The sequence below is a fragment of the Anas platyrhynchos genome, chromosome W (genome assembly GCF_047663525.1).
Source record: "Anas platyrhynchos isolate ZD024472 breed Pekin duck chromosome W, IASCAAS_PekinDuck_T2T, whole genome shotgun sequence".
In the NCBI taxonomy this organism is placed as follows: domain Eukaryota; kingdom Metazoa; phylum Chordata; class Aves; order Anseriformes; family Anatidae; genus Anas; species Anas platyrhynchos.
This window is the reverse complement of record NC_092620.1, coordinates 5,007,525-5,021,160: the sequence shown is the minus strand read 5'-3', so window position 1 is coordinate 5,021,160 and position 13,636 is coordinate 5,007,525. Positions and strand designations below refer to the sequence as shown.

Genomic DNA, 13,636 nt, shown 5'->3' with positions numbered 1-13,636 from the left:
GCACAGCACTGTATGGGCAGCTGCCTCATGAAGATAGGTTTGGCCAGACTCAGCAAACCGCTCAGAGAAGCTCGTCGCTGGAAATAGACGCACTGGAGCTGGAGAGAAGCTCGAGCTGAGAGAAGCGGACCTGTGCACACAACTGCCTCTCGCTGGTAAGCAGTTGCGTGTTATGGGGAATCATATGTCCTTAGGAACAAAGACTGTCCTGGTAAGCTTACATCTTATTCTCCTTATTAACAATCAGACAGTTTATGAGCCTGAAATATGGGACCAAACTGAGGTCAAGGTGTGGGACTCTGCAACTAAAAATGACAAGGTTGCAGTGGGATTGCTCGGCACCTGGCGAGCTATCTCTGAGGCCTTAAAGAGCCATGTGGGGCCACAATCACAAACGTGTGGCTTGCCAGATAGTGAGGGAGCTGCGGGCTCCTTTACTGATCCGACTGCTATGCCATGGCCATTGGCCCCTCTGCTGCCACAGCCATCGAAGGCTTTTGCTGTTACGCCCCCTGCTGACTTGAACGTGCCTTTTGACCCAGGCCTATTGGCCTTGAAAAGGAGATGAATATGCTTTTCTTCGATCTGGGAAGAACGGGATACGTAAGGCCTGAAGACAAAGTTGCTTGACAACTTAAAGCGAGATATATTGTTCAGAAGGAATGGAAAAATGGAGACTGTTAAGTCATGGAACTTAAAGGATTGTTTTTTACCTTTTATGTATAGGCGTACTTGATTTTAGTAAGTTATGGAACTTAAAGGATTGTTTGTTACCTATCCTGATTGTATGTATGTATAGGCATACTCGGGTTATTATGTAAAGCAATGTTCTGTATACATGTATTTAGAATGTTTGATGTGTGTGTGTGCGTTTTGGTGGAGCATAGACTCCCCCTGCACACCCAGTGCTGTTTACTTACCTTTTTATACCTTTTAGAAATATTTGTTTTATAAATATTACAAAATTCAGATTGACTTGAGACCTCATTTATAACACTACCAACTGGTAACTGGGACTTGTCCATATGCCCATGAACTTGCATTCTGACCTTCCAGGAAAGAAAAAGCATTACAGTAATCTGTAGGGAGAGAAAAAAAAATAGCCTGCATTTTTATACTTTTCCTTTACCCTGTTCACTTTCATAATCAGATAGCTATATATTTAAAAAAGAAAAAAAAAACCACAAACAAACATCAAAAAAGCACAATGGCTTCTGAAAAGTTCAGGTTTGCAAGTAGTACATGTTCAATATGATGGTGCTTTAACATAAAATGAGCAGTGCTTGGATCAAGGGTATAAACGTAGGTCTTTCCTCTTTCAGGCAGTGTCCTAGATGCATGGCCACAAACTCCTCACTGCCCTTTTTTCCAGGTAACCTGTTGAAACTGAAATGCATTTTTGGATAGCAGAATAGCTTTAGGTGAATGAGTTTAATTCTGTTCAAAATAGCACTTGACCTTGTGGATACAGTTCAAATCATCAAGTGGAAAGGAACTGAGTCTGGATGTCTCCTTCCTCATGTCCTGAGCAGGGAAAACCCCTTCCTTTTTTTTTTTTTCCCTAAACCAAAGACAGACCTCTGCATAGTTATGGGAGAGGTCTGCTCTTCTAATCTGAAGCATTGTTTGGAGCTTCCCTCCCTCCAATTTTGAGTCAAGCCTCTAAGCCTCTATTTTGGTTTAACCCAGCAGACAGCAAAGCACCACCCAGCCTTTCACTCACCCTCCCCCCGCAGTGGGATGGGATGGGGGAGAGAATCGGGGAGGGGGGGAGAAAGTAAAAGCTTATGGGTTCAGATAAAGACAGTTTAATAGGACGGAAAAATAAATAATAATAATGATAATAGTAATAATAACAATATGTACCAAACACGTGATGCACAATGCAATTGCTCACCACCCGCTGATGCCCATCCCTGAGCGGCTGGTTCCCCCCACCCCAGCCAGCCACCCCATATTAATTGTTCAGCATGATGTCATATGGTATGGAACACCCCTTTGGCCAATTTGGGTCAGATGTCCTGGGTCTGTCCCCTCCCAGCTTTTTGTGCAACCCCAGCCTGCCCGCTGGCAGGACAGTGTGAGAAGCTGAAAAGTCCTTGGCTTGGTGTACTAGGAGGAAAATTAACTCTATCCTAGCCAAAACTAGGACAATATCCACTCCTTATTCCATAACATTTATGTCAAGCTCAGGTCCCACACTTTCCAATACATTCCAATGAATCACCACCTTTCATATATGTATATAAAATGTCCATGGATTTTGTTTTATTTGTGACTGACTGGGCTCCACCTGTCACAACAGTCTTTTAGGGCAGAAGAGATGGCGTATGGTGCTGGATTGTCACATGCTGAAGCCCGTTCTGATTACATCAGACCGCTGTGTTTGTCCAATTCTATCAAAATTCATTCATCGTTATTTGAGCTTCTGTTTCTGTTATGCCATTAATAGGACATGCAGCAATTATAGTATTAATGACATACAGCATTATATAGTAATTACCATCATACAATTCAAATCATGGGCTATTCTCACCCAACATTAAAACCCCTTGAGGTACACATCGGACTTCCTCATTTGTCTGCGTTACCCAAAAAGTGCACCCAGATCCCTGAGCAAAGGGATCCCACAGATGGGTGTCCTGGTTTCAGTTAGGATAGAGTTAATTTTCCTCCTAGTAGCTGGTAGGGTGCTATGTTTGGGATTAGGATGAGAAGAGTGCTGATAACATGCTGATGTTTTAATTGTTGCAGAGCAGTGCTTACACCAAGTCAAGGATGTTTCAGCTTCTCACACTGTCCTGCCAGTGGGCAGGCTGGGGGTGCAGCAAGAGCTATTACTTATTATTATTATTATTATTCCTGTCTTAATAAACTGTCTTAATCTCAACTCACAGGCTTCACTTCCCCAAAGAAGCTTTTTTTTTTTTTTTTTTAAGTGAAAAAAGTTGATGGTATAAATCAAAACATAACTTTGTTACAAAACATAAAACAAAACATAACTTTCAGATAATAGTTAATAGTTGTCAGCAGTGATGCTCAACAACAATAATTAGCATTCTTGACTTCATACATGTCCTTTTCCTTCCCCTTCAAAAATGAAGCAGCTTTGAAATTACTAGAATACCATGAGTAAACAGCTACTTGCTAAAGCAGCAACATACACTTTGTAGACAGGGTCAGAACAGACCATGGACAGCACACTGCAGCAGGATTTAACCACAACATCTTCTGAGGTAGTGTTCTGAGATGACCCACTAGCTGCTCCCAGAGCTCCAACACTTGTGTTGTTTCCATTGCTACTTCCAGAATTTCCAGTGCTTTCTCCATTAGCCAGTAATAGAGCACCACTAACATCATGGGAAAGACGTCTAAGTGCCATCTCTCGTATATTCCAGTTTTGAGAAAACAAGCAGCCAACTAACTCCATTCCAAATACCTGCCAAGGAAAAAGCAACCTTACATGAGTCAAATTGAATAATATCACAACTTAAGAAGAGCAATCAAAAAAGAGCAAAGAAATGTTTCTCGTGAAAAATCATTTTAAGTAGTCTGACAGCAAAAATATGTCAGAGGGTATACAGTCTTAAAAAATTCTATGATAGAAATCAACCATCATAAATGATGAATCATCAGTTCTCCAAAAACTCTTCTAGGACATGTGGGGGAATGACAGTATGGGTAGTTTCATTTACCGTGGTTTAATTACTTAGTATGGAGTTTGTTTTTAGATGCTGATGTAAACAACCCTGAACTCGAGGTCCAGCTATACTAGACAAAAATTACAGCAAAAATATGGGCAACATACATTCTCCCATTCTTTTAAGTGTATAATCCCTGCTCAGTTGAACCCACCTCTAGGCTAGAGAGTATTTAGGCTATTTGCAACCCAACTTAAGTAACAGTAAGTGCCAATTTTGTATTTATGTGACACTTGCACAGTTAAGACCAAAATTAGGAATACTATATTTTATTACATGGACCTTCAATAAGAGGCCATATGTTGCAGGAAGAACGGCCGAAAGCACGACAGACACTAGTATGGTCAGATCATGCTCCATTTTATTACCCGAATAGCCTAGGTTTTATAGCGAACTTACCGGGGGCGGATAGTGTCTCACACAAGATTATTGGTCAAAAGCACTCAGACAAACAACTACAAGAAAACAACCCCACCTGCAAGAAAACAACCCCCTTGTGATTAGCAGACCTTGTCCTTGAAGCCAGCTGCTGGCAACAATATTTTTCTAAATTCCTCAATTGGGCGATGTGGGAACACTGTCATGGGAACTTCTCATAGTTGCCCTGGTAGCTTGGTTTGCTCAGCTGCAGCAAGCCATGGGATATCTTTGCTGTTTCAAAAATCCCTCAACAGCCATTGGTTGAAAGGAATGATTTCATATTGAATCTTTCTCATGTGCTCTTTCAGGAAAGTAATGGATTTGTGAATTGACTCATTATGATCAGAAAGGTTCAAACAGCACATTCCCTCAAAGTCCTCACACCCATGCCCTTGAGCCAAAAGCAAAAAGTCAATAGCAGCTCGATCCTGTAAGAGCGCATGTCGTAGACTATTTTGATCTGGTAACATCTCCTCAAGTATCTCTGTCGCGGCATGGGCTTGTTTCTTGGCCCAGCATACCAATTTTTCTAAGTTGTTAAGTGCGGCCGCAGATGCCACTCCTGGCACGAAAATTGCCAATGCTGCTCTAGCTGCAACACCAAGCAACTCAACATTATCGTTGCAATCCATTGCGAGCAATACCCATTTATGTCTGGTGATCTCACGCAGCTGCGACAAGCTAGGATCAAATATAGTAAGTTTACCTAAGTAACATGGACGTCCGATAGCATTTGCAGGGATACCTTACCAGGCCCTATCCCTGCAAATCAGAAAAACATCAGGAGGTAAGGCTTCTTAAAGGCTGCTCGGGCTTCTCCTGTCCATATTAGTCTTATGCAGTTATCTTTAATTAAATCATACAAAGGCCTTACAATTAATCCATAATTATTGATCCATAATCTGCACCAACCTGTCATTCCTAGGAAAGTTCGTAATTCTTTAACAGTCTGTGGTTCTGGGGTACGACAGATTGCTTCCTTGCGTTCCGTCCCCAATTCACGTTGTCCTCCTGAGATCTCAAATCCTAGGTACGTCACGTGGGTTTGAACCAATTGTGCCTTCTGTTGTGAAACCCGCTATCCATTCATTCCTAGGAAATTAAGGAGGCTCACCGTCCACTGTATGCAGCTTCCCCTGTCTTCGGTAGCAATCAAGAGATCATCAACATATTGCAGCAGGACCCCTGCAGAATCATAGAATCATAGAATATCCTGAGTTGGAAGGGACCCTTAAGGATCATCAAGTCCAACTCTTGACACCGCACAGGTCTACCCAAAAGTTCAGACCATGTGACTAAGTGCACAGTCCAATCTCTTCTTAAATTCAGACAGGCTCGGTGCAGTGACCACTTCCCTGGGGAGCCTGTTCCAGTGTGCAACCACCCTCTCTGTGAAGAACCCCCTCCTGATGTCAAGCCTAAATTTCCCCTGCCTCAGCTTAACCCCGTTCCCGCGGGTCCTGTCACTGGTGTTAATGGAGAAAAGGTCTCCTGCCTCTCGACACCCCCTTACAAGGAAGTTGTAGACTGCGATGAGGTCTCCCCTCAGCCTCCTCTTCTCCAGGCTGAACAGGCCCAGTGCCCTCAGCCGTTCCTCGTACGTCTTCCCCTCCAGGCCCTTCACCATCTTCGTAGCCCTCCTCTGGACACTCTCCAACAGTTTCATGTCCTTTTTATACTGTGGTGCCCAGAACTGCACACAGTACTCGAGGTGAGGCCGCACCAGCGCAGAGTAGAGCGGGACAATCACCTCCCTTGACCTACTAGCGATGCCGTGCTTGATGCACCCCAGGACACGGTTGGCCCTCCTGGCTGCCAGGGCACACTGCTGGCTCATATTCAACTTGCTGTCTACCACGACCCCCAGGTCCCTCTCTTCTAGGCTGCTCTCCAGCGTCTCATCGCCCAGTCTGTACGTACGTGCAGCCAGGGTTTCCCCGTCCCAGGTGCAGGACCCGGCACTTGCTCTTATTGAACTTCATGCGGTTGGTGATCGCCCAGCTCTCCAACCTATCCAGATCCCTCTGCAAGGCCTTTCCACCCTCATCTGAGTCCACAACTCCTCCAAGTTTGGTGTCATCAGCAAACTTGCTCAAAATACCTTCTATTCCTACATCCAGATCGTTTATAAAAATATTGAAAAATTTTTTATATTATAAAAATATTGAAAAGTACCGGCCCTAAAATGGAGCCTTGAGGGACCCCACTGGTGACCGCCCGCCAGCCTGACGCAGCCCCATTTACCATAACCCTTTGGGCCCTGCCCGTTAGCCAATTGCTCAGAATTGGGGGCTTCCCAGGATTCAAGTTCCTTTGCAAGTTGATTACCAAAAATCGTGGGGCTATTTTTAAACCCCTGAGGAAGCACTGTCCATGTCAACTGGACTTTTCGTCCTGAGTCAGGATTTTCCCATTCAAAGGCAAAGAGGTTTCGGCTTTCTGGGGCCAAGGTTAAACAAAAGAAGGCATCCTTTAAATCCAGCACAGTAAACCAGACCAACTTGTCCTTTAACTTGGTCAATAGCGTATAAGGGTTTGCTACCGCAGGGTGTATGTCTTCAGTGATCCTGTTTATTGCTCTCAAGTCCTGTACTAACCTATAACTCTTCCCATCCGGTTTCTTAATTGGTAAGATGGGAGTATTATATTCCGATTCACACTCGACCAGTAACCCATATTGCAAAAACTTATCTATTGTATCTTTTATTTCTCTTCTATCTTCTATTCTAAGGGGGTACTGCTTAACCTTTACTGGCTTTTCTCCTGGTTTTAATTTTACCATTATTGGTGCAGCATTCTTTGTTTTCCCGGGGACATCAGATTCCCACACCCCTGGATAAACCTGATCTTGGATTTCCGGAAGGGTTTCATTAAAAGAATCAGTTTGGATCAATACCAAACTTAGTGCACTTATAAGTCGGTCTTCTTTTACTCTTAACTCTACCCTTCCCTTTTCAAAAACAATTTCAGCTTCTAATTGCTCTAATAAATCCCGTCCCAATAAAGATCTAGGAGATCCCGGCAAATACAAAAACCTATGTATTCCCATTTGCTTCCCCAATTCATATTCTAATGGCTTTAAAAAGAAAGCTTTTTCGTGCCTACCCGTTGCCCCCACCACTGTCACAAAATCTTTATCTTCTGGCATCAACTTCTGATTTAACACTGAATATGTAGCTCCTGTATCTACTAAAAATTCTACTTCCCGACCCAATTTCCCTAGCTTAATTTTAACCAGTGGATCTGCTAGGGTAGAGTCCCCCAGTCTCCTTCATTGTTTTGTAGCCATTAATAGCTTGTTTTCCTCTTGCCGCTTCGGGCATTCCCTTTTCCAGTGTCCTATCTCTTTACAATAGGCACACTGTTCAGCCCGCAAGGGGAGTCGCATTACCTTCCCCCCCCTTCTCCTGCCTCGAAAAGATTCTTCCTGCTTTCGCAGGGCTGCCACAGTGGCTGCTGCAATCGTCTCACCTAACTTTTGCCTTTCATTCCCCTCACGATTTCTAAACACTCTCCAGGCTTCTTCTACTAATCTTTCCAAATCCCTTACGTCTGGTTCTTTCATTTTCTGAAGTTTTCGTCTAATATCTTCCGCCGATTGACCCAAAAATAGAGAAACTAATTGAAGTCTACCCCCCTTAGAGGAAGGGTCTATAGTGGTAAACTTCTGCATTGCTGCCCTCAGCCTTTCAAGAAATTCGGATGGGGTTTCTGAGGTCCCCTGTTTTATTGTATATAGTCTTGACCAATTCACAGATTTAGGTATTGCATTTTCTAAAGCAATCCTAATCCATTCTTGATATCGTTTTAGCATTCTATAATCATTCTCATCATTATAATCCCAATTAGGGTCTGCCCTAGGCACATGTACTTCCACTGTGCCGGGCAGGGCTCCCGAGGCTACCTGGATTTGTACCTGCGTTCTAGCAGTTTTAACTATTAGCTGTTTCTCGGTTTCTGATAATGCAGCCAGCATTATCTCTATGTCCTTCCAATCTGGGTCTAAGTTTTTCACAATCAATTCAAATCTTTTAGCCACTACCTCTGGATCATCTCGATACCCTTTCACCGCCTCCTTCCAGGCATCTAGTTCATTAGTTGTGAAGGGTACTTTAATTCTAGCAGGTCCATTAGCTCCCATAGCCTGACGCAGAGGGGCTTGGATTATTGGTCCTATTTTACTTCGTGTACGAGCAGTTATCGGAGTAAACCCCTTAGAGTCTATGTCATTTCCAGCGCCTTCAACTTCTATTCCAGCACCTACATCACCATTTATAGGTGGTAAAACATAATCTTCCATCCTTTCTTCTGGCTCATTTAATTTTAAACACCTCTGCCCAATGCTACATGCCGAACAACACCTCTTTAATTTCCCCACTCCATCCCTCCTCATATCCTTTTCTATTGATAAAATCAAAGGGTCTTGTGGGGCCAAATTAATGCCACACTCCTTCTGCCATTCTGGGTGGTTTCTCAGAGTAAAAAACATATCCGCATATGAAACTTCATCCCATTTCCCTTCCCTCCTTAAGAATAACATTAATTGCAATAGCGTGTTGTAATTCAAGGTCCCATTTTTGGGCCATTTTTCCCCTTCTTGTAATTTATAAAGGGGCCACCACTGATTACAATATTTTATCAGGGTTTTCTTATTTTCACTTCCACACGGAGCCCCGCTATATCCTTCCAATGACTCAAAATACAACCCAGCGTACTTTTCTTAGGAATTTCACTGCTTACTCGCCCCCCCATTTTCCAGTTTACACTTTCAGAATACACGTGTTACTTACAAAAGCGTATCACAAAAACGTATCACTCACAAAATTACAGGCACGCAATATCTTTCAGTAGCGATGTCACAAAGCTACTATTACCAGCAATATTGCCAAAATCACAATAACAATAGTCAGAGTCAAATTCCACATGCGATAAGTCAGAAAACCGAACTGTGTAACACCGTAACGATATCTTTCTTATAACAATGCCACAAACCTACTATTACCACCAGAAAAATAGCCAAAATCGCAGTAACAATAACCAGAGTTAAATACCATACTCCATGAGTCAGAAAACCGAAATAGACAACACAATTCCAGATGAACCTTAAAGCGAGCTCCTTCCTTAAGGTCCCCAAACATATACTTATGGTGCTAACCACAAAGTATATACCAAACACTGCCTCGCAGAAGATCACCTTCTGACTTACAGACAGTTCCAGACGACCGGTCTACCAGAAAACCAAACCAGAATAAAGAATATACTCACTTACAATGATGGGGTCCTTGTCTGCCTCCGCAGTGATCCGGTGAGTCGAGGAGTCCCTCTGGGAAATCCCGGGGGTACCCTAGGGAGTCCTGTCCCCAGCGGGTCCTGCGGTCCGGCAGAGAGGTAGTCCCATCTGGGGTGCCAGATTGATTCAAAGATCGAAGCCGAAATTCCTTTAAGTGGTATATTCTTTATTGCAGCGCTGGATGCACGGGGGATCTCTCCACCTATCGTGCATACCCAAAGCAGAAAGCAGTCTTGAATTTATACAATCAATCTATCAATATTCTACAAGCACCTATACATATGCATTACCTATCCCCGCCTTCCCTCGCTTCTCATGCTAATTAGCCTTTTGGCACCTTGCGCCTGCGTAGAGCCTTCCAAGAATTGTGGGCAGGGGTCTTTGGGAGGAAGACCCCGAGTCTTCCTCACAGTGTACTTTTCACCTTTGGTCAGGAATCTGCTGAATTGGCATGTTTCTTAATTGCGAGAGCTGGTTGTTGCTAATTCTTCCGTTTGTTGTATCTTTATAATGAATTCCAATGTCCAGTTTTGAGATTTATAGTCCTTACATTTGTTTCTCTGTCCGTCTGCCGCTTCCTTATCATGAGTTCCAGTGTCTTGTTTCGAGATATACAGTCCATGTCTGGGGATTGTCCTTGCCTCCCCAATGCCTCCCCAATACCTCCTTAATCACCAGAACTCGACAATGCTGCCCTATCATTCCACCCTTGCCATCACCTGTGTCATTTATACTACTCCTATTACCCGTGCTAGTAGTGTCAGTGGCATCCTCCTGATACCGTTTCTGTCTTTGTCACCCCTTACTCTCCCCCTTTTCTTTTTGCCACTGACCAATCACCGGAAATGGATGAGACACATGATTGCTAATTAGGAAAGAGAGTGCAACGTCTGCTATATGTCTGCAAGCAGTGCTGGCTGCAACCTTAGAAGCTATTTGTGAAAGAGCCTGCCAGTGGTCATTTGGTAGTGTAATCTGTGGCTCTGCACTCCTGCACCGCAATAAAGGTAGTAATATAGCTAAGTCGTCATTAGTAATCCGTACAATGTGGCAACCCCTCTGAATGTTATCCAGGAACATTTGTACATTTATCAAATTATGTAACAGCATAGTTATAACACCGATCTGGGGACGAATAGTCGTTTTTGCATTGCAAGATATGCCTCTCATAGAGAGAATGCTAGAGAGAAGCAGCACAGCCGCCTCCGCCTCCGTGGTTACTTCAGACAGGCTGCAGGGTCGTGATCTCCGCCCCTCTGCTATGTACCAACTCGCCACACGGTGAGGGTCGGCTGCCGTTGTCCACTGACGCCTCTGGTCTCCCGTAGCAACTCGATCCCGGATGTCCCGCGTCTCACCGCGATGACGTCACTTTCCCGCGTCTCCCCGCGAGTCCTTTGTCCGGTCGGTGGTTGGAGTTTCTCAATGTCTTTCAGGTGTTCCGGCTTCTGTCAGGTCTCTCTGTAGCAAGCCATGGGATCTTTGCTGTTTCAAAAATCCCTCAACAGCCTGAGATGAATTCTGAAACAAAAAAAAAAACAACAGTGAAAACATTACTGGGAAACCTTTTTTTCTGATGCAAAAAGCTGATGGGATTCAGAATAATTTTTGAATTGTTACAGATGCTTTAGAATTGTGTCAAAATTAGACACTCATACACTAGAATCCTATTATAGCTCTACCTCAAATTGTCCAGTTTGTCATTTCATTTTCATGTCTGAGCAAAGAGAGAAGATATTTGTCGTAATATTCTCTGTTCCACCAGGTGGATTCAGTAGACACTAACATCACTATGGTTACCTTTTTCAAAATCAATAGTGTTAAGAAACTCACTCTCTGCATGTGCCATCAACAAGCATCAACGAGCATTTTTTTTTTTAAAGTGAAAAAAGTTGATGGTATAAATCAAAACATAACTTTCCTCTTATTCCAAGCTCTTTCAGAAGAAAGCGCCTTCAGTTATTAAAAATAGCAGGAGCAAATACTGCATAAGCATATTTCGTTACTGGCCAGTAGGCACAATGATCATAGTTTCTTCTGAAGGACATTAAAGTAGTTTTGCGTTAGTGCTGTGTAAATGTAATATTCACCAAGTATAACAAATCTAGCGAAATGGTTAAAAATCATTTTTTACATTTGAAGCTTCTTTTACAAAGTAAAATTACCTGAATCCATGGCTCAGCGAAACCTTTATAGGCAGAAGGGATCTGCTGGACCCCATAGTGAGTAAGGTTAAAATTTCTATCTTGGGTTCTCCTCTGTGATCCAACTGTAGATTGCTGTTGAGTTTGTTGCTGAACCACATGGAGAACAGAAGAAACCACAGGGGTTGGCAATTCATGACTACAGATTAACAACAAATAACATGGATTAACAAACAAAACACTGACCAAGGTAAATACTTTACTGTATTTAAGAATACTTCTAGAGATCCAGAAACAGATAGTTTGTTATACTCAGACTGACTGCTTACCTATAGAAATCATGAGATCTCTGTTTAGATCTACAAAGAGGACATATAAGTGGCTCTCTGTTTCTTCTACATTCTTCTGCCCCTGGAACACAGCAACAGGATAATATGTATTCCAGTTTTATAGCGTATATAACCAGAAGATGGCATTAGTATACCTAAATTTTACTGAAGAATGTCAGTTTCAGGATAAACATTTCTGAACTGAGCCACTGCAGCAGCCTGATAAATGTGTGCATTTAAACATTTCTGTATGCAGAAATGCTTCAGTCTAGCACTATAATTAATATTAAAAGTTATGAACTGAAATATGGGTCTTTTTATACGTCAAACATAAGCAATGTTTTTAAAAAAGTACTAATATACATGAGACTGAATTTTATTTGTTAAAGCAAACTAGCTATTTATATACTTTATTTAATGTAGTATGTAAGAATATTCCATAATTTACTACATAATCCAAGCTGATCGTGGATGACTCTCATGAACTCTAATGTCGAGTTGCAGAGGAATAAAGTCTGCTCCTAACCTTGCTCTAATTGGACATAATCTCATTCAGGTAAAAGAGGTTAAAACCAAACCTCTAGCCCTTCAGTTAACTTCTTTCTAAAAGCACTAAATTACAAGCTTGATTTGTGAATAAACAACAACAACAAAAAAAACACAACAACACACTAAGTTATAATACTTTTTGATATTTAGAGTCACCAGAATTTAATGAGACAAAGATGATAACATACATATTGACATGCAGTGGTGTAATTTGTTCCTGCAGCCATCTTCACACACAGGCAGGCTCTCTTCATCCAGCATGCCTAACGAACAAATGGAGCACATCTGTTCTTCATCCTTTATACTACTAAAAATAATAAAAAAAATAATCACGATTGTTTATTGGGTTTACATGGCAAGGGTTTGGTAGCAGGGGGTTGTAGTGGTGGCCTCTGTGAGAAGAGTCCAGATGCTGCCCCATGTCAGATAAGGGCCAGTTTCAGCTGGCTCCAAAAGGAACCCATCTCTGGCCAGAGCCAAGCCAATGAGAAATGCTGGTTGTGCCTCTGTGAGAGCAAATTTAAGAAAGGGAAAAACTGCTGTGAATCAGCAGCTGGGAGAGAGGAGTGAGAAATAACCCTGCAGACACCAAGGTTAGTGAAGAAGGAGGGGGAGGAGGTGCTCCAGGCACAGGAGCTGAAGTTCTCCTGCAGCCTGTGGAGATGCCCATGGTGGAGCAGGCTGTCCCCCCTGCAGCCCATGGTGTACCACGGTGGTGCAGATTTCCACACTGCAGCATATGGAGGAGCAGGTAGTTCTGACCTGAAGGATGCTGCGGCCCATGGAGAGCCTCTGCCTGAGAAGGCTCCGGGCCAGACCTGTAGCCCATGGAGAGGAGCCCACGCAGGAGCAGGTGCAACTTCTGGATGGTGTTACAAGATGGAGCTTTGATCCTCGAGCTACGCCTACTGTGATATTTCTGGAACAAACTCTCAACCTAACATCAGAAAAATATAGCAACAGTTGTGTTTATGCTATGAATTGCTTATATTTAAAGGCAACATTACTAAAGCTTAACTACTGCTTAAAGATCTATTGACCTTCACAATAATGTATTAGCAGCAGAAGTAACAGGTATTTCAGAAGTCTTACTAATCAACAGATCACAAGAAACACAGCTTACAGCAAAAAGCTATTTATTTATTAAAAATAGCTTACAGCTTTAAGTATATACAAATACTTCTGAGGACCCCTGTTCTGCTT

General features: G+C 42.8%; 1 long non-coding RNA gene across 2 annotated transcripts; it reads right to left on the bottom strand.

The window, feature by feature from the left end:
* On the bottom strand, window positions 1–10,884 carry LOC140000574 (uncharacterized). 2 transcript variants are annotated; one of them, XR_011805620.1, is made up of 3 exons: window positions 10,158–10,884; window positions 5,034–5,306; window positions 1–3,439 (listed from the first exon to the last, which is right to left on the bottom strand). It is a non-coding gene; the product is annotated as an uncharacterized lncRNA (long non-coding RNA). The 2 variants fall into 2 exon arrangements; XR_011805621.1 differs by having other exon boundaries at window positions 10,679–10,884.
* Between the last annotated feature and the right edge of the window lie 2,752 nt (window positions 10,885–13,636).